Here is an 11,390-nt window from a genome sequence, read left to right on the forward strand (position 1 = left end):
GATGCTGATAGAGGGCTGGAAACGGGTGCCCTGGGGGCTCATCCAGCCTGAGAGGGCCAGGGACGTCTTTGCTAAGAATGGGACCTTTCAGCTGGGCCTTGAAGGATGAGTAGGAGTTTGTTGGATAGAAGAGGGCATTCTGGGGAGAGAGAAGAGCACAGGCAAAGGTGAAGGAGGGACCAACTGGAGGTCCAGCCTGGAGAGGAGCCTGTGGGGGCGGGCAGGGAAGAGCGGGAGAACAGGCTGCAGAAAGGCCGGGCCCAGCCCCTGGGGGCCTTGAACACCATGCTCGGGGCGGGTGGGAGTTCATCGTGTAGCAGCGGTGCAGACAGGGGAGTGGCACGTTCAAGGGGTGTCTCTGGTGGAGGGGAGGGGCCGCCCCTGCCTTGACCTGAGAGGGGGGTGCCTTGTGAGGAGCTGCCGTCAGGCGGGGTGGGGTTGAGACTGGGTCCTGGACATGTGACCTCGGAGATGCCTTTTGGGTGAAGGTGACTGAAGGTGTTGGATAAAGGGACTGGAGTCTGCAGGGGGTCCAGGAGAGACATGCGCATTGGGGTCCCAGTGCCTCCATGGCGTTCAGTCCACAGGGCAAGAGCTCCCTGGGAGGGAGGGAGTGGAACCTCAGAGCTTAGCAGGTGGGCGGGGCAGGGGGGACCCCACTCCTGCACCCAGAACCTGTGGGCAGCTGCCCAGCACCCCCCCCCCGCGTCTCCCCCAGGTCAGGAGGGTTTCCGTCCAAGCTTCGTGTGGGGCCTCTGCACGGGTTGCCCAGGGTCCAGGGCCCCCGCGGACCCCACTGCAGGCGCGCCGTTCCTCTGGCCTGGTTTCTGTGAGGGTGATGTTTGCTGACCTGCAGAACTTCCAGCGGGACAGAGCGATGCTCCGCTCAGCCCACTGAGGTCATTAATTTATGCAACCCGGCGGCCTCATCAGAGAGGGTTGTCATGGTAACGTTAACAAACCGTAAATACCTGCTGGACCCGAAGGTGACCACTCCATCCGCCTTCCTGGGGTGGGAGGGGCGCCTGCGGGGGTATTTCTCCTCTGGGGGCACAGCCTGGAGGGCTCGCTCTCTCCCTGCGGGCCGCCAGCTGCTGAAACAACATGGATCTGTGGGAACCAGTCACAGTGACGGCTCTGCGGGGCTGCCCTGTCCCCGTCCTGCTCTGCGGTGCTGAGGCCCTGGTCTTCTCCCTCCCTGGGGGCTTGGGCGTGGCCTCCACTTCTGGGGGGCTCAGCTGAGGGCAGGTGAGAACCCGCCGCTCGGGACCTGAGACCTCCAAGCTCCTAGGCCAGACCCTGTATTCCAGGCTGGACTCCAAGGCGGTCCCCTGCCCACCTCATCTTCTGGTTCAGGTCAGCCTTTCCAGTGACCTGAATCCTCCAGCACCAAGCTTCTTCCTAAGGTGTCCTTGCTAAACCAGCCCTTCAGGATTCTTGCCAAAGGCAGGATTTAGATGCCAAGGGCTGTCTAAGCCATCGGAGGACCCTGACTAGTTTGGTCAAGGGGGGCGTCTTCGTCAGGAGGCAAGAGGGGGTGGGGCTCTGGCCCGAGGGGCAGTGGTTGCCTGGACAGAAAGGTCGGGTGGGTCAGTGCACAGCCAGGCGCAGAGGCCCAGCACACGCTGGGGGAGGGCGGCTGCTGGGGCGTGCTAGTTACCACTGGCCCTGGGGGCAGAGCTGCTGCCGCCACACCACCAAAGGTCTGCTGAGTTCAGCCATCCTTGCAGGGGCCTGAGGGGCCAGCCGGCCTCTCACCCGGACCCCACCCGCTGGCTGGCCGCCCTTGAGCCACCCCCACCTTTCCCAGTGACACAGACGGATCCAGAGCTACAGGGAGTGAGCTGCCCGCCCGGCCCGCAAACCCTGGAGCGGGCAGGCTAGTGGCCATCCATCGCTGAGGACTTGGCGCCCTGAGTCATGCTCCCGAGTTAAAAGCATCCCGAGTTCTCCAGGATGCTTTTCACACATAAGCGTCCATTTATTGCATGTTTTCTAAAGGAATCACGTGCTGAGCCAACAATGAATTGTCAACAACTTTCAACAGGCCAGCGATAGAACTCATGGGCATTGAAATGCCCTCAAGTGAGTAGCCCGTTAAGAAAGAACCGAAATTGCTACTTTGTTGTCCTCTTAGTTCGTTATAACTTTCAATGTCATAACGTTCCAATTACCGGTAGTTAGGGAACGTGTGTTGGGTCTCTGGCACCCTCGTGGCAGCCCTCCTTCCCTTGGGGTCTAATCAGGTCCCTCCTAGTAGCTTCCCGCCGCGGACCCCGCACTCCCCCATACTCCGCTCTTTGGCTGCAAATCCCAGCTCTGTACCAAAGTCTCTCCCTATGGCAGTAGCTCGTATAAAGTCTGTCTGGCCGTTTTTAACAAGCGTCTGGTGAATAATTTATCTTTAACATTATTCAAGGCCTCCTTTCCAGCCACTGTCCTTCCCTGTTTCTGTATCATCCACATTTCCTCCCATCCTGGGCCCTTCCCACAGCATCCACACAGACGGAAACAGCCCATCCTAGAAAGCACTCCTCGGCCTCACCCATTTCTAGCCCATTCTACCCTGTGTCTCTGCCACGGAAGCCCACTGGCCACGCTGCTGTCCTGCAAACACACCGAACACTGCTGCCCTGGGGCCTTTGCTTGTTCCTGGGCCTGGAGTGTCCTCCCCAGACACCTGCAGGGGTCACCCTTTCATGCCCGTAAGTTCGTTGCTCAGCATCACCTTCTCAGGGTTCTGCGACCCCTGGGTGAGGCCCATCTCTGTCCCCGCACGCTCTTTTCCCCGAGCGCCGGCAGCCAACTGGACTGTTGTCTTTGCTCCTGGGTCCCTCTCTCCTGCCGGCTCACTGTCAGGGCCCAGGGCCGGGCACTCAGGAGCCACTGACTACATGCTTTAGGACTGGACTGGATTCTCCCACTTGGGAATTTCATGGGGACGTGGGAGAGTATGTCCGGTGGCAGCAGGGTTAGATATGGGACGATCTAGGGAGAAGCTGGAGTGGGGAGAGGCCCTGAGTCACCCCTCATGGACCACGGTGGAGGGGAGAAGAACGCGGCCTTGGGATCAGAGTGTCCCGTGGGCCGGCAGCCTTGTCAGGTCCTGAAGACACTCAAGGAGCTCATGTTCAGCCGGGAAGCCCCAGTAACTGCGGGGTCCTGACAGGTCTCCATCCCTGGCAGCCTCTGAGCTGACCCGACGGCGTGTCCTCGACCTCGGCAGACCTTCTAGGAAATCAGCTCCCACGCGGCCTGGACGCTGTCCCTGAAGTCCCCTCCTGGCTCATCCCCTCCTGCAGCCCAGCCCTGCAGCTGGAGGCCAGAGCGTGCTCCCCATTCCCGCATCTCCCCTGTTGGAGGGCTGGGACCCCGCTTCACGCATGTCCTCTTTTCCAGCCTCATCCTTCCCTGTCCCCTGTCACCCGACTCAGGTCCCTGAGTGCCAGCCACCCTGGCCCCGCCTGTGGTCTTCATTCCGGGCCCTCCGCCCCCTCTGTCCTGCCTGGACCAGGGGAGACCCCTTTGTGTGAGCATTACCAAGGGCTATTTGCCCTGGGCCCGCCAGGGTCACCCCTACCCCCGGAGCACCCAGATTCAGCATTTCCTCAATGATGCCATATACTTAGGGAGATGATCCAACTGTCAGTCCCTTACTGCCGAACGGGGACGGGAGAGAGCGCTAGTTTTCCCCCTTGTTTATTTTATCATTGGCTATTAAGCTCAATTCTTTGCTAAAGAATTCATCAGGCATCTGGTCCATTATTTTGGAACTTGTCTTCAGGGAGGACGGTTTCTTGCTCAGTGGGGCTCTGTCTCCACACTGGCTGCTTCAGAAGTCATCTGGGCATCGGCATGGCCTCAGCCCGTCTCCGGGACGGAGCTGACGCAGGGACCACGGCCCTCTGAGGACAGGGGCCGGGGGTGGGCACGAGCCTCTCAGGGCTTGTGGATTTATTCACGTGAAGAGCCTTATGAACGTCTACAAGTGAAATCCTATTCAATCGTACATGTCAAGGATCGTCCTTTTTCGGGGTAAATCTCATGAACCTTGGGCTGACGTGTACACGTAGGGCTGGTGCAGGGTTAGAAACTGGCTCGGCTTTGGGGCCACACGTTCCATCTCTGCACTGACCAGCTGTGTGGCTTCAGGCCGGTTACTTCTCTCTGGACCCAACTTCCTCGTCTGTGAAGCGATGTAACTCTTGCGCTTGTTGGATTGTGTGGGGAGGGGCAAAGGGGTCAGGTGTGTCAAATGGTAGCTTCTTAGAGATGGTGATGGTGGCCCCCTTTGTCAGATATTTGGTCCTGTGGTTTGTCCCCAGGACTCCAGCTGAAGGGAATACAGATTGGGTGACTCTGTGTGTGTACATGGGGTGTGGGGTGTGTGTGTGGATATGACTATCAAAAATGATTTCAGGGGCTTCCCTGGTGGCGCAGTGGTTGAGAGTCCGCCTGCCGATGCAGGGGATGCGGGTTCGTGCCCCGGTCTGGTCCGGAGCCTGTGCTCCGCAACGGGAGAGGCCACAACAGTGAGAGGCCTGCGTACAGCAAAAAAAAAAAAAAAAAAAATGATTTCAAGAGGTGATGAAAATGTACTAAAACTGACTTACGGTGCTGGTTGCACAACTTGGTAAAATAAATCATTGAGTTGTACCCTTGAAAAGGGTAAACGATATGACATGCAAAATACGTCTCAGTAAAGCGACTTTTAAAAAGTGGAGCGGGGAAAGGAATTCCAGATTTCCAGCTCACGATGGTGGTCTGAGCTCACAGCCTTCGCTCTTTTTCCGCCCCAAACCTCACGTAAATGACTTTAAAAGGTAAAAATAAACAGCAACACTGGGGAACAGGAAAAGATGAATTAGTGGATCCGAAATCCCGAGAAAATCCTGCAATCCACAGCATGGATGAGACGGACTGACGCAGAAACAGGGCTGCCGAGAGAAGTTGGAGCAGGCAGCCCAGGCACCGGAGGAATGGCCACTGATTTCCCAGTGTCAGCCTCCAAACCCCCAAACCCCCAGAACGTGGTGGACAAAAGTGAAAGCGAAAGTGTCCATGGAAATTGAGAGGGAGGGAAGGCAGAGGGTTGGGGAGCTGGCTGGTCCCTCGGCCACAGACGGGCAGCATGGAGGCCAGGCTAGATGGGCAGGATGGGCAAGTGGGAACGATTACTCCATGAGGGCACCATGGCTCCCCGCACCACGAGCCATGGGTGAAGCCCATGGCCAGGCTTGGTAAAGTCACTGACTCACGGCCACACTGCTGTTTACATGCCATCCGGGGCCCCTTTCCTGCTACGACGGCCTAGCTGAGCAGCTGTGAGGCTGTAGGGCCTGCAACGTTGAAAATATTTACAGAGAAAAGCATGGTGGCAGCTCCCAGGGCCACTTCAGGCCACTTCATCAGACACGGATAAAAGATATACTTATCTATAGAAAGAGTGGTTCCGCAGGGCAGTTAAATCCTCGAAATCACATCTCCAACATGACCCGGTGGTCAACTAATCCTCGATGAAACGGGATTAATACAGGAAACAGAAGAGAATTGTAAATTTCTAATTAGCATCTGCCGGGAGACTCAAAAGGATATCATGTCCGTGAACCGTGAAACAGGAGCCGGGCACAGTTTTTTAATTGGGGGATTAAAGAACAAGAAAGAGATCTTTGAAATTAAAAAACATGATTACTAAAACGCTGAAACTCCAAAGAAGCTGTGGATAACATGGCTGAAACCCAAACTGATGAATTAGAGGTGAAGCCATTTAAGTCTCTTGGGGCAGAAAGAGAAGTGAAAGATGGAAATTGTAAGAGTTAGGTTGAGAGACAGGGAATATAGATCCAGGAGAAGAAATATCACGCCAGTGGGGTCCCAGGGGAGAGAAGGGGGGAAAAGTAATTAAAGAAATAAGAGAAGAAAATTTCCTCTGAGGTGGGAAAAGGCTTGAGCCTTCACATCTTGGCTGTATGGAGAAGGAATCATGGGAGAATGGCACACTTTACATATATCCATACATCCTGGTGAAATTTATGACGGCAAGGATTAGAAAGACCTTGAAGATTCCAGAGTAAAAGAAAAATAGGTTGCTTAAAAAAGGAATAAAGGTCCACTCCTGCTGGCCGTTCTCATCTGCACTGGCTCCAAAGTTGTGAAGAAACGGGACTTCGAAACTCGAATTCCTTATCCAGATAACATATAGTTCCATTGTGAGGAGAAAATACATGTGTTTATCTATTTTGGGGGATTTGAAGAGTATATCACAGCTGTTCCCTCTGGGAAAAATATAGTTGTGGAGTAGCATCCAGTAGAATGAGAGAAAAAGACAAGGGTGGCATTGGGCCACAAGAAACAAGGGTGAGCAAACAGACAAAACGTAAGTTATGTCCAAATAATTACTGAGAAAATGAGATTTAATGCCATTGTTAGAAAATAATTCCCCAAATAGATGGGACATAACGTTCCAAAGTAACTGGCATAATGTGAAAGAAAATTAATAACATTCTGGAACTAAAATTCTGAATGACTGCAATAAAATCGTGCCAAATGTCTTGTCACATTCAAGTGGTAATTGATGGATACGGATTAACTCTTAGAGTTGATAGAAATGTGTGTGTTGATATTTTATTGATTAGGACTCTTTGGGTTGCATGGAACAGAAACCCAACTCAACCCAGCTTAAAAACCATGAATATATTGTGAGGACTCTGGGATGTCTCATAGGACCCAAGGAGAAGACGCAGTTTGGAGCTCAGAACAGAAGGAGCTGGAAATCCAGATGTGTGTCTCCACCCTTCACATCTTCTCACCTCTGCGCCAGCATCCTTCCCTCTGCACCAGCATCCTTCCCTCTGCGCCGGCATCCTTCCCTCTGCGCCGGCATCCTTCCCTCTGCGCCGGCATCCTTCCCTCTGCGCCAACATCCTTCCCTCTGCGCCGGCATCCTTCCCTCTGCGCCGGCATCCTTCCCTCTGCACCGGCATCCTTCCCTCTGCACCAGCATCCTTCCCTCTGCGCCAGCATCCTTCCTTATGAGAGCTGGGCCCCTCAGCTGCTCAGGCCCACGAGGGCAGAACACAGCACTGACGACCCGCACTTTGCATCTTCCTCCATAGGCACCCCACGAAATGCCAAGTTCATCTTCTCAGTCCCAGCTCCCAGGCCTCTCGAGAAGACTCGCATTGGCAGAGCTCAGGTCCAGCGCCCGCTCCAAAATCAACCAGCTGGGGCCCCAGGGCAAGATCAGGTGTTTCCAGGGCTGATCCAGACGCACGAAGAGGTCAAGGAGGGGATTCGCCTCCTAGAAGAGGGGTGGTGCTAGGGCACGCAAGCCCACGAGCGACCACCACTGTCCACCCCTGGGCTGCCGGGCAAAAGCCTCTTCACCCTCACACCGCCCCCCTTCACTCCCGTGAAAGCTCCACCCACTAGGACGCTGGTTGGAAATCAGGTCCAGGAATTTGGGGCATTCAGGTTCCCGGGCAGCAGCGGCAGGAAGGGGCAGGTGCTGGGAGGGGCCTCGAGTGCCACCTGGCATCCAGCTCCTCGGCGCAGAGCCAGAAGCAGCACCAGCAGCCCCAGCTGGGGACCAGGGTGCAACAGTGAGCAAAACAGCCGTTCCCACGTCTGCAGGTCCACAGGAGAGAGAGACACCCAGCTCAGACTTGTCAGTAATCACGTGGCTTTAAATTAATGCCCCAGACCCTCGGGCACCCAAGTCGACGTGGACACATGCATATTTGAAAACCTTGGCCTTTACACCAGCAAAGCACAGTGTGTCTCCCACGTGGAGGGATGTCTCCTCACTGCTCTTTTGGGAACTCCTGGAGAAGTCCCTGGAGGGGAGGGAATAGAGTCAGGCTCTGTTTGCAGGCTGTGGTGATTCTTTTTTGTTTTGTTTTGTTTTTTTACATCTTTATTGGAGTATAATTGCTTTACAATGGTGTGTTAGTTTCTGCTTTATAACAAAGTGAATCAGCTATACATATACATATATCCCCATATCCCCTCCCTCCCACCCTCCCTATCCCACCCCTCTAGGTGGTCACAAAGCACCGAGCTGATCTCCCTGTGCTATGCGGCTGCTTCCCACTAGCTATCTACCTTATGCTTGGTAGTGTATATATGTCCATGCCTCTCTCTCGCTTTGTCCCAGCTTCCCCTTCCCCCTCCCCGTATCCTCAAGTCCGTTCTCCAGTAGGTCTGTGTCTTTATTCCTGTCTTACCCCTAGGTTCTTATCTGACCCCTTTGCACCTGCTGTTCCCTCTGCCTGGGGCGCCCCTTCCCAGGGTCCCCCCTGTGGCTCCTAGACTTTGCTTACCTGCTGTTGCATAAACAAACCTTAAACTTGGTGACTTAAAGCAACGACCATTTTATTGTCTCAGTTCTCCTGTTAGTGGGCTCTGAGGGCAGTCACCCCGGGGGGAGGGGGCTGGAGATCACCACCGGAACTGGCAGGTGTGGAAGGGGAGGGGGTGGCCCAGGGGGCATGGCCACTATCCCCAAATGGGACATCCACCCCAGGCTCCCAGGCAGCCCAGCCTCCCCGCCCCAGAACCTTTCCCCCCAGTTCTGGTGTCTACCTCTTGTCCTCTATCCCCCTGCTTTGTGACTCCCTGCCGCCTTCCCCTCTGCCCTCATGCTCCAGAGAGTTCCAGAACACACAGGGGGCCCACTGTAACCCTCTCCCTGCATGAACTGAACACGTGAGGACCATGTCAGGATGAGAGTGCAGGATGAATCCGGCGGAGAGGGTCCCTGCCACCCCCAGACCCCGCCCCCAGAGCCCAGCAGCGGCCCTCCCGGGTACCCCCGGCCCCTCCACAGACACCTCCTCTCCAGGAGGAAAAATCTGTCTCCTTGAACATCTCACCCTGAGGATGCCAGGCAGCCAGGCCGTCGGCAGGGGGAGGGCTAGATCAGGAAGTGTCTGATTCATTTACTGGGGCCTCCAGGGGAAAATATCTGGAGATGGAGCGAGCAGGCATCTGAAAAGCACCGCGATAAATACATCAGATCACACAGAGCAAATCGAAGCGGCGGCTTTGCTGATACATACTGAAGCTCTGAAACTTTCACGAGACAGTGGCTGGGCCCCAAACAGGCTGGAGCGAAGGCTGAAGCAGAGAGGGGCTGCGGGCTGCGAGGGCGCTGGATCCGCCCACTCTGTTCGTTTCCCTCGACGTGGGATCATCCCCTTCCAGGGAGACCTCGTGGCCTTTTGTTTCCAAGACGATCTGACAGTTATGAGCTGCCGGCTTATTATCAGGCTGCCGTCTGCTTCTCCTGTGCCGTGGGGACACCCACCTGGGGATGAGTCTACCTGGAGGGTGAAGACGGGGGCCAGAAGCTCAGACCCTCCAGCCGGGAGAGCCTGGTGCCCCCTACCCGTTGGCCACCAGCCCCATTGTTTCCTCCGGTTTCCGGAGCTTCCCAGTGGAGAAGACTCAGCGCTGATTCTCATTCCCATCTCAGGGGGGGTAACACTGAGGCCCAGCCAGGCTGGGCAAGGTGACCACGGCCCGACAGACCTGGGACGGTTTCCCTTCCGAGGCAGCCTGTGCCCTGGGAGGGCAGCACCCACCGTGGGCCCGTCTCAGATGCCTTCTGCAGAGGTGACCCACCAGCCCCCTGGGCAGTGGAGGGCAGACCTGTGTCCCGAGGAAGGCCAGGAGTGGGAGGGACCGGGCATAGAATTAAGACGTCAGTAATGAAAGATGGGGGGACTTCCCTGGCGGTCCAGTGGTTAGGACTCCGCGCTTCCACGGCAGGGGGCACAGGTTCGATACCTGGTCGGGGCACTAAGATCCTGCAAGCTGTGCGTCACGGCCAATAGATAAATAAGTAAAAATAATGAAAAACGGGATTGATCACGAGTTGGTTTCAAGTAAGGAATAGGACAGACCTGGGTTCCAATGCCACCCCCACCGCCGCCGGCTGTGTGACGGGGTTGGGGCTGGTTTCTCAACCTCTGTGCCTCCATTGCTTCAGCCGGAAAAGATGATAATGAAAGTGTCTGCTCCCTTGGGGGGCCGTTGGGAAGATTAAACCAGGAAACGGAGTTTAGCCCAGTGCCTGGCACATCGTAAATGCTTAACAAGAATTCTCAGCTCTTGTTTTTTATATTTGTCATCCCCTGCTTGCAGCAAATTATCCCCAAATTTAGCACCTTAAGACATAACACACCATTCACACCAGCTAAGACATGGAAGCAACCTAACTGTCCGTCGACAGAGGAGCGGATAAAGAAGATGTGGCACATATATGCAATGGAATACTACTCAGCCATGAAAAAGAACGAAATAATGCCATTTGCAGCAACACGCATGGACCTAGAGATTGAGCGAAGTAAGTCAGACACAGTAAGACAAATAATCATGATATTGTTTATGTGTGGAATCTAAAAAAAAGGGTACAAATGAACTTATTTACAAAACAGAAGTCGAGTCACAGATGTAGAAAACTAACTTATGGTCACCAGGGGATACGGTGTGAGGAGAGGGATACATTGGGAGATCGGGACTGATATATACACACTACTGTATGTAAAACAGACAACTAATAAGGACCTACTTACAGCACAGGGAGCTCTACTCAGTACTCTGTAATGGGAAAAGAAGCTAAAAAAAAAAAAAGAGTGGATTTAGAAAGATGTAACAGATGTTTATCATTTCACCGTGTCTGTGGGTCAGGAGCACCTTGGCCGGGCAGTTCTGGCTTTGGGTGTCCCGGGTGGGAAGCTGCTGTCAAGATGCGGGTTGGGGATGCTGCCGCCTGAAGGCCCCCACGGGGCTGAGGATCCGCTTCCAAGAGGGCTGTGGGCGGGAGGCCTGAGTGCCTCACCACGTGGGCCCCGCCAGGGGGAGCTGACTTCCCCAGAGGGAGTGACCCAGAGCGAGGATGGGGGAAGCAAACCTCTGAGGTCACCGCCGTCTCTCTGCCGTATCCCACTCATCAAAAGGAAGTCCCCAAGTCCAGCCACACTCGAGGGAGATTAGTCTCCATCTTTCAAACGGGAGAAATCTAAGAACTTGGTGGACATATTTTAAAGCTACCGTGTTATCGCCAGAAGAATAAGACCAGATCTCAAGGGATGGGGGGCAAGGGAATTGTCTAGAAAGGCCCGTGAGAAGAACTAGAAAGTAACTAAACGCAAGTTGCAACGTCCTTGAGTTTCTGCCAAGAGCAAGGCTCCCACTGCCCTGCTGATCTGGGTCTCCCCGTGGAGGGGGGGGGGCACCCCACCAGGTCACCCTGGACCCTTGGGCCAGGCAGCCCCACCCAGGGACTGAGTGTCTGGGGAGGAACCGGCCGCCAGGCCTCCTCGTGGCCTGTCCCTCCCTGTCACTGTGCCCCTGAACCCGGACACCACAGGGACGCCTGCCCTGGC

Source organism: Grampus griseus, assembly GCF_964374135.1.
Source record: "Grampus griseus genome assembly, chromosome: 11".
Taxonomy (NCBI): Eukaryota; Metazoa; Chordata; class Mammalia; order Artiodactyla; family Delphinidae; genus Grampus; species Grampus griseus.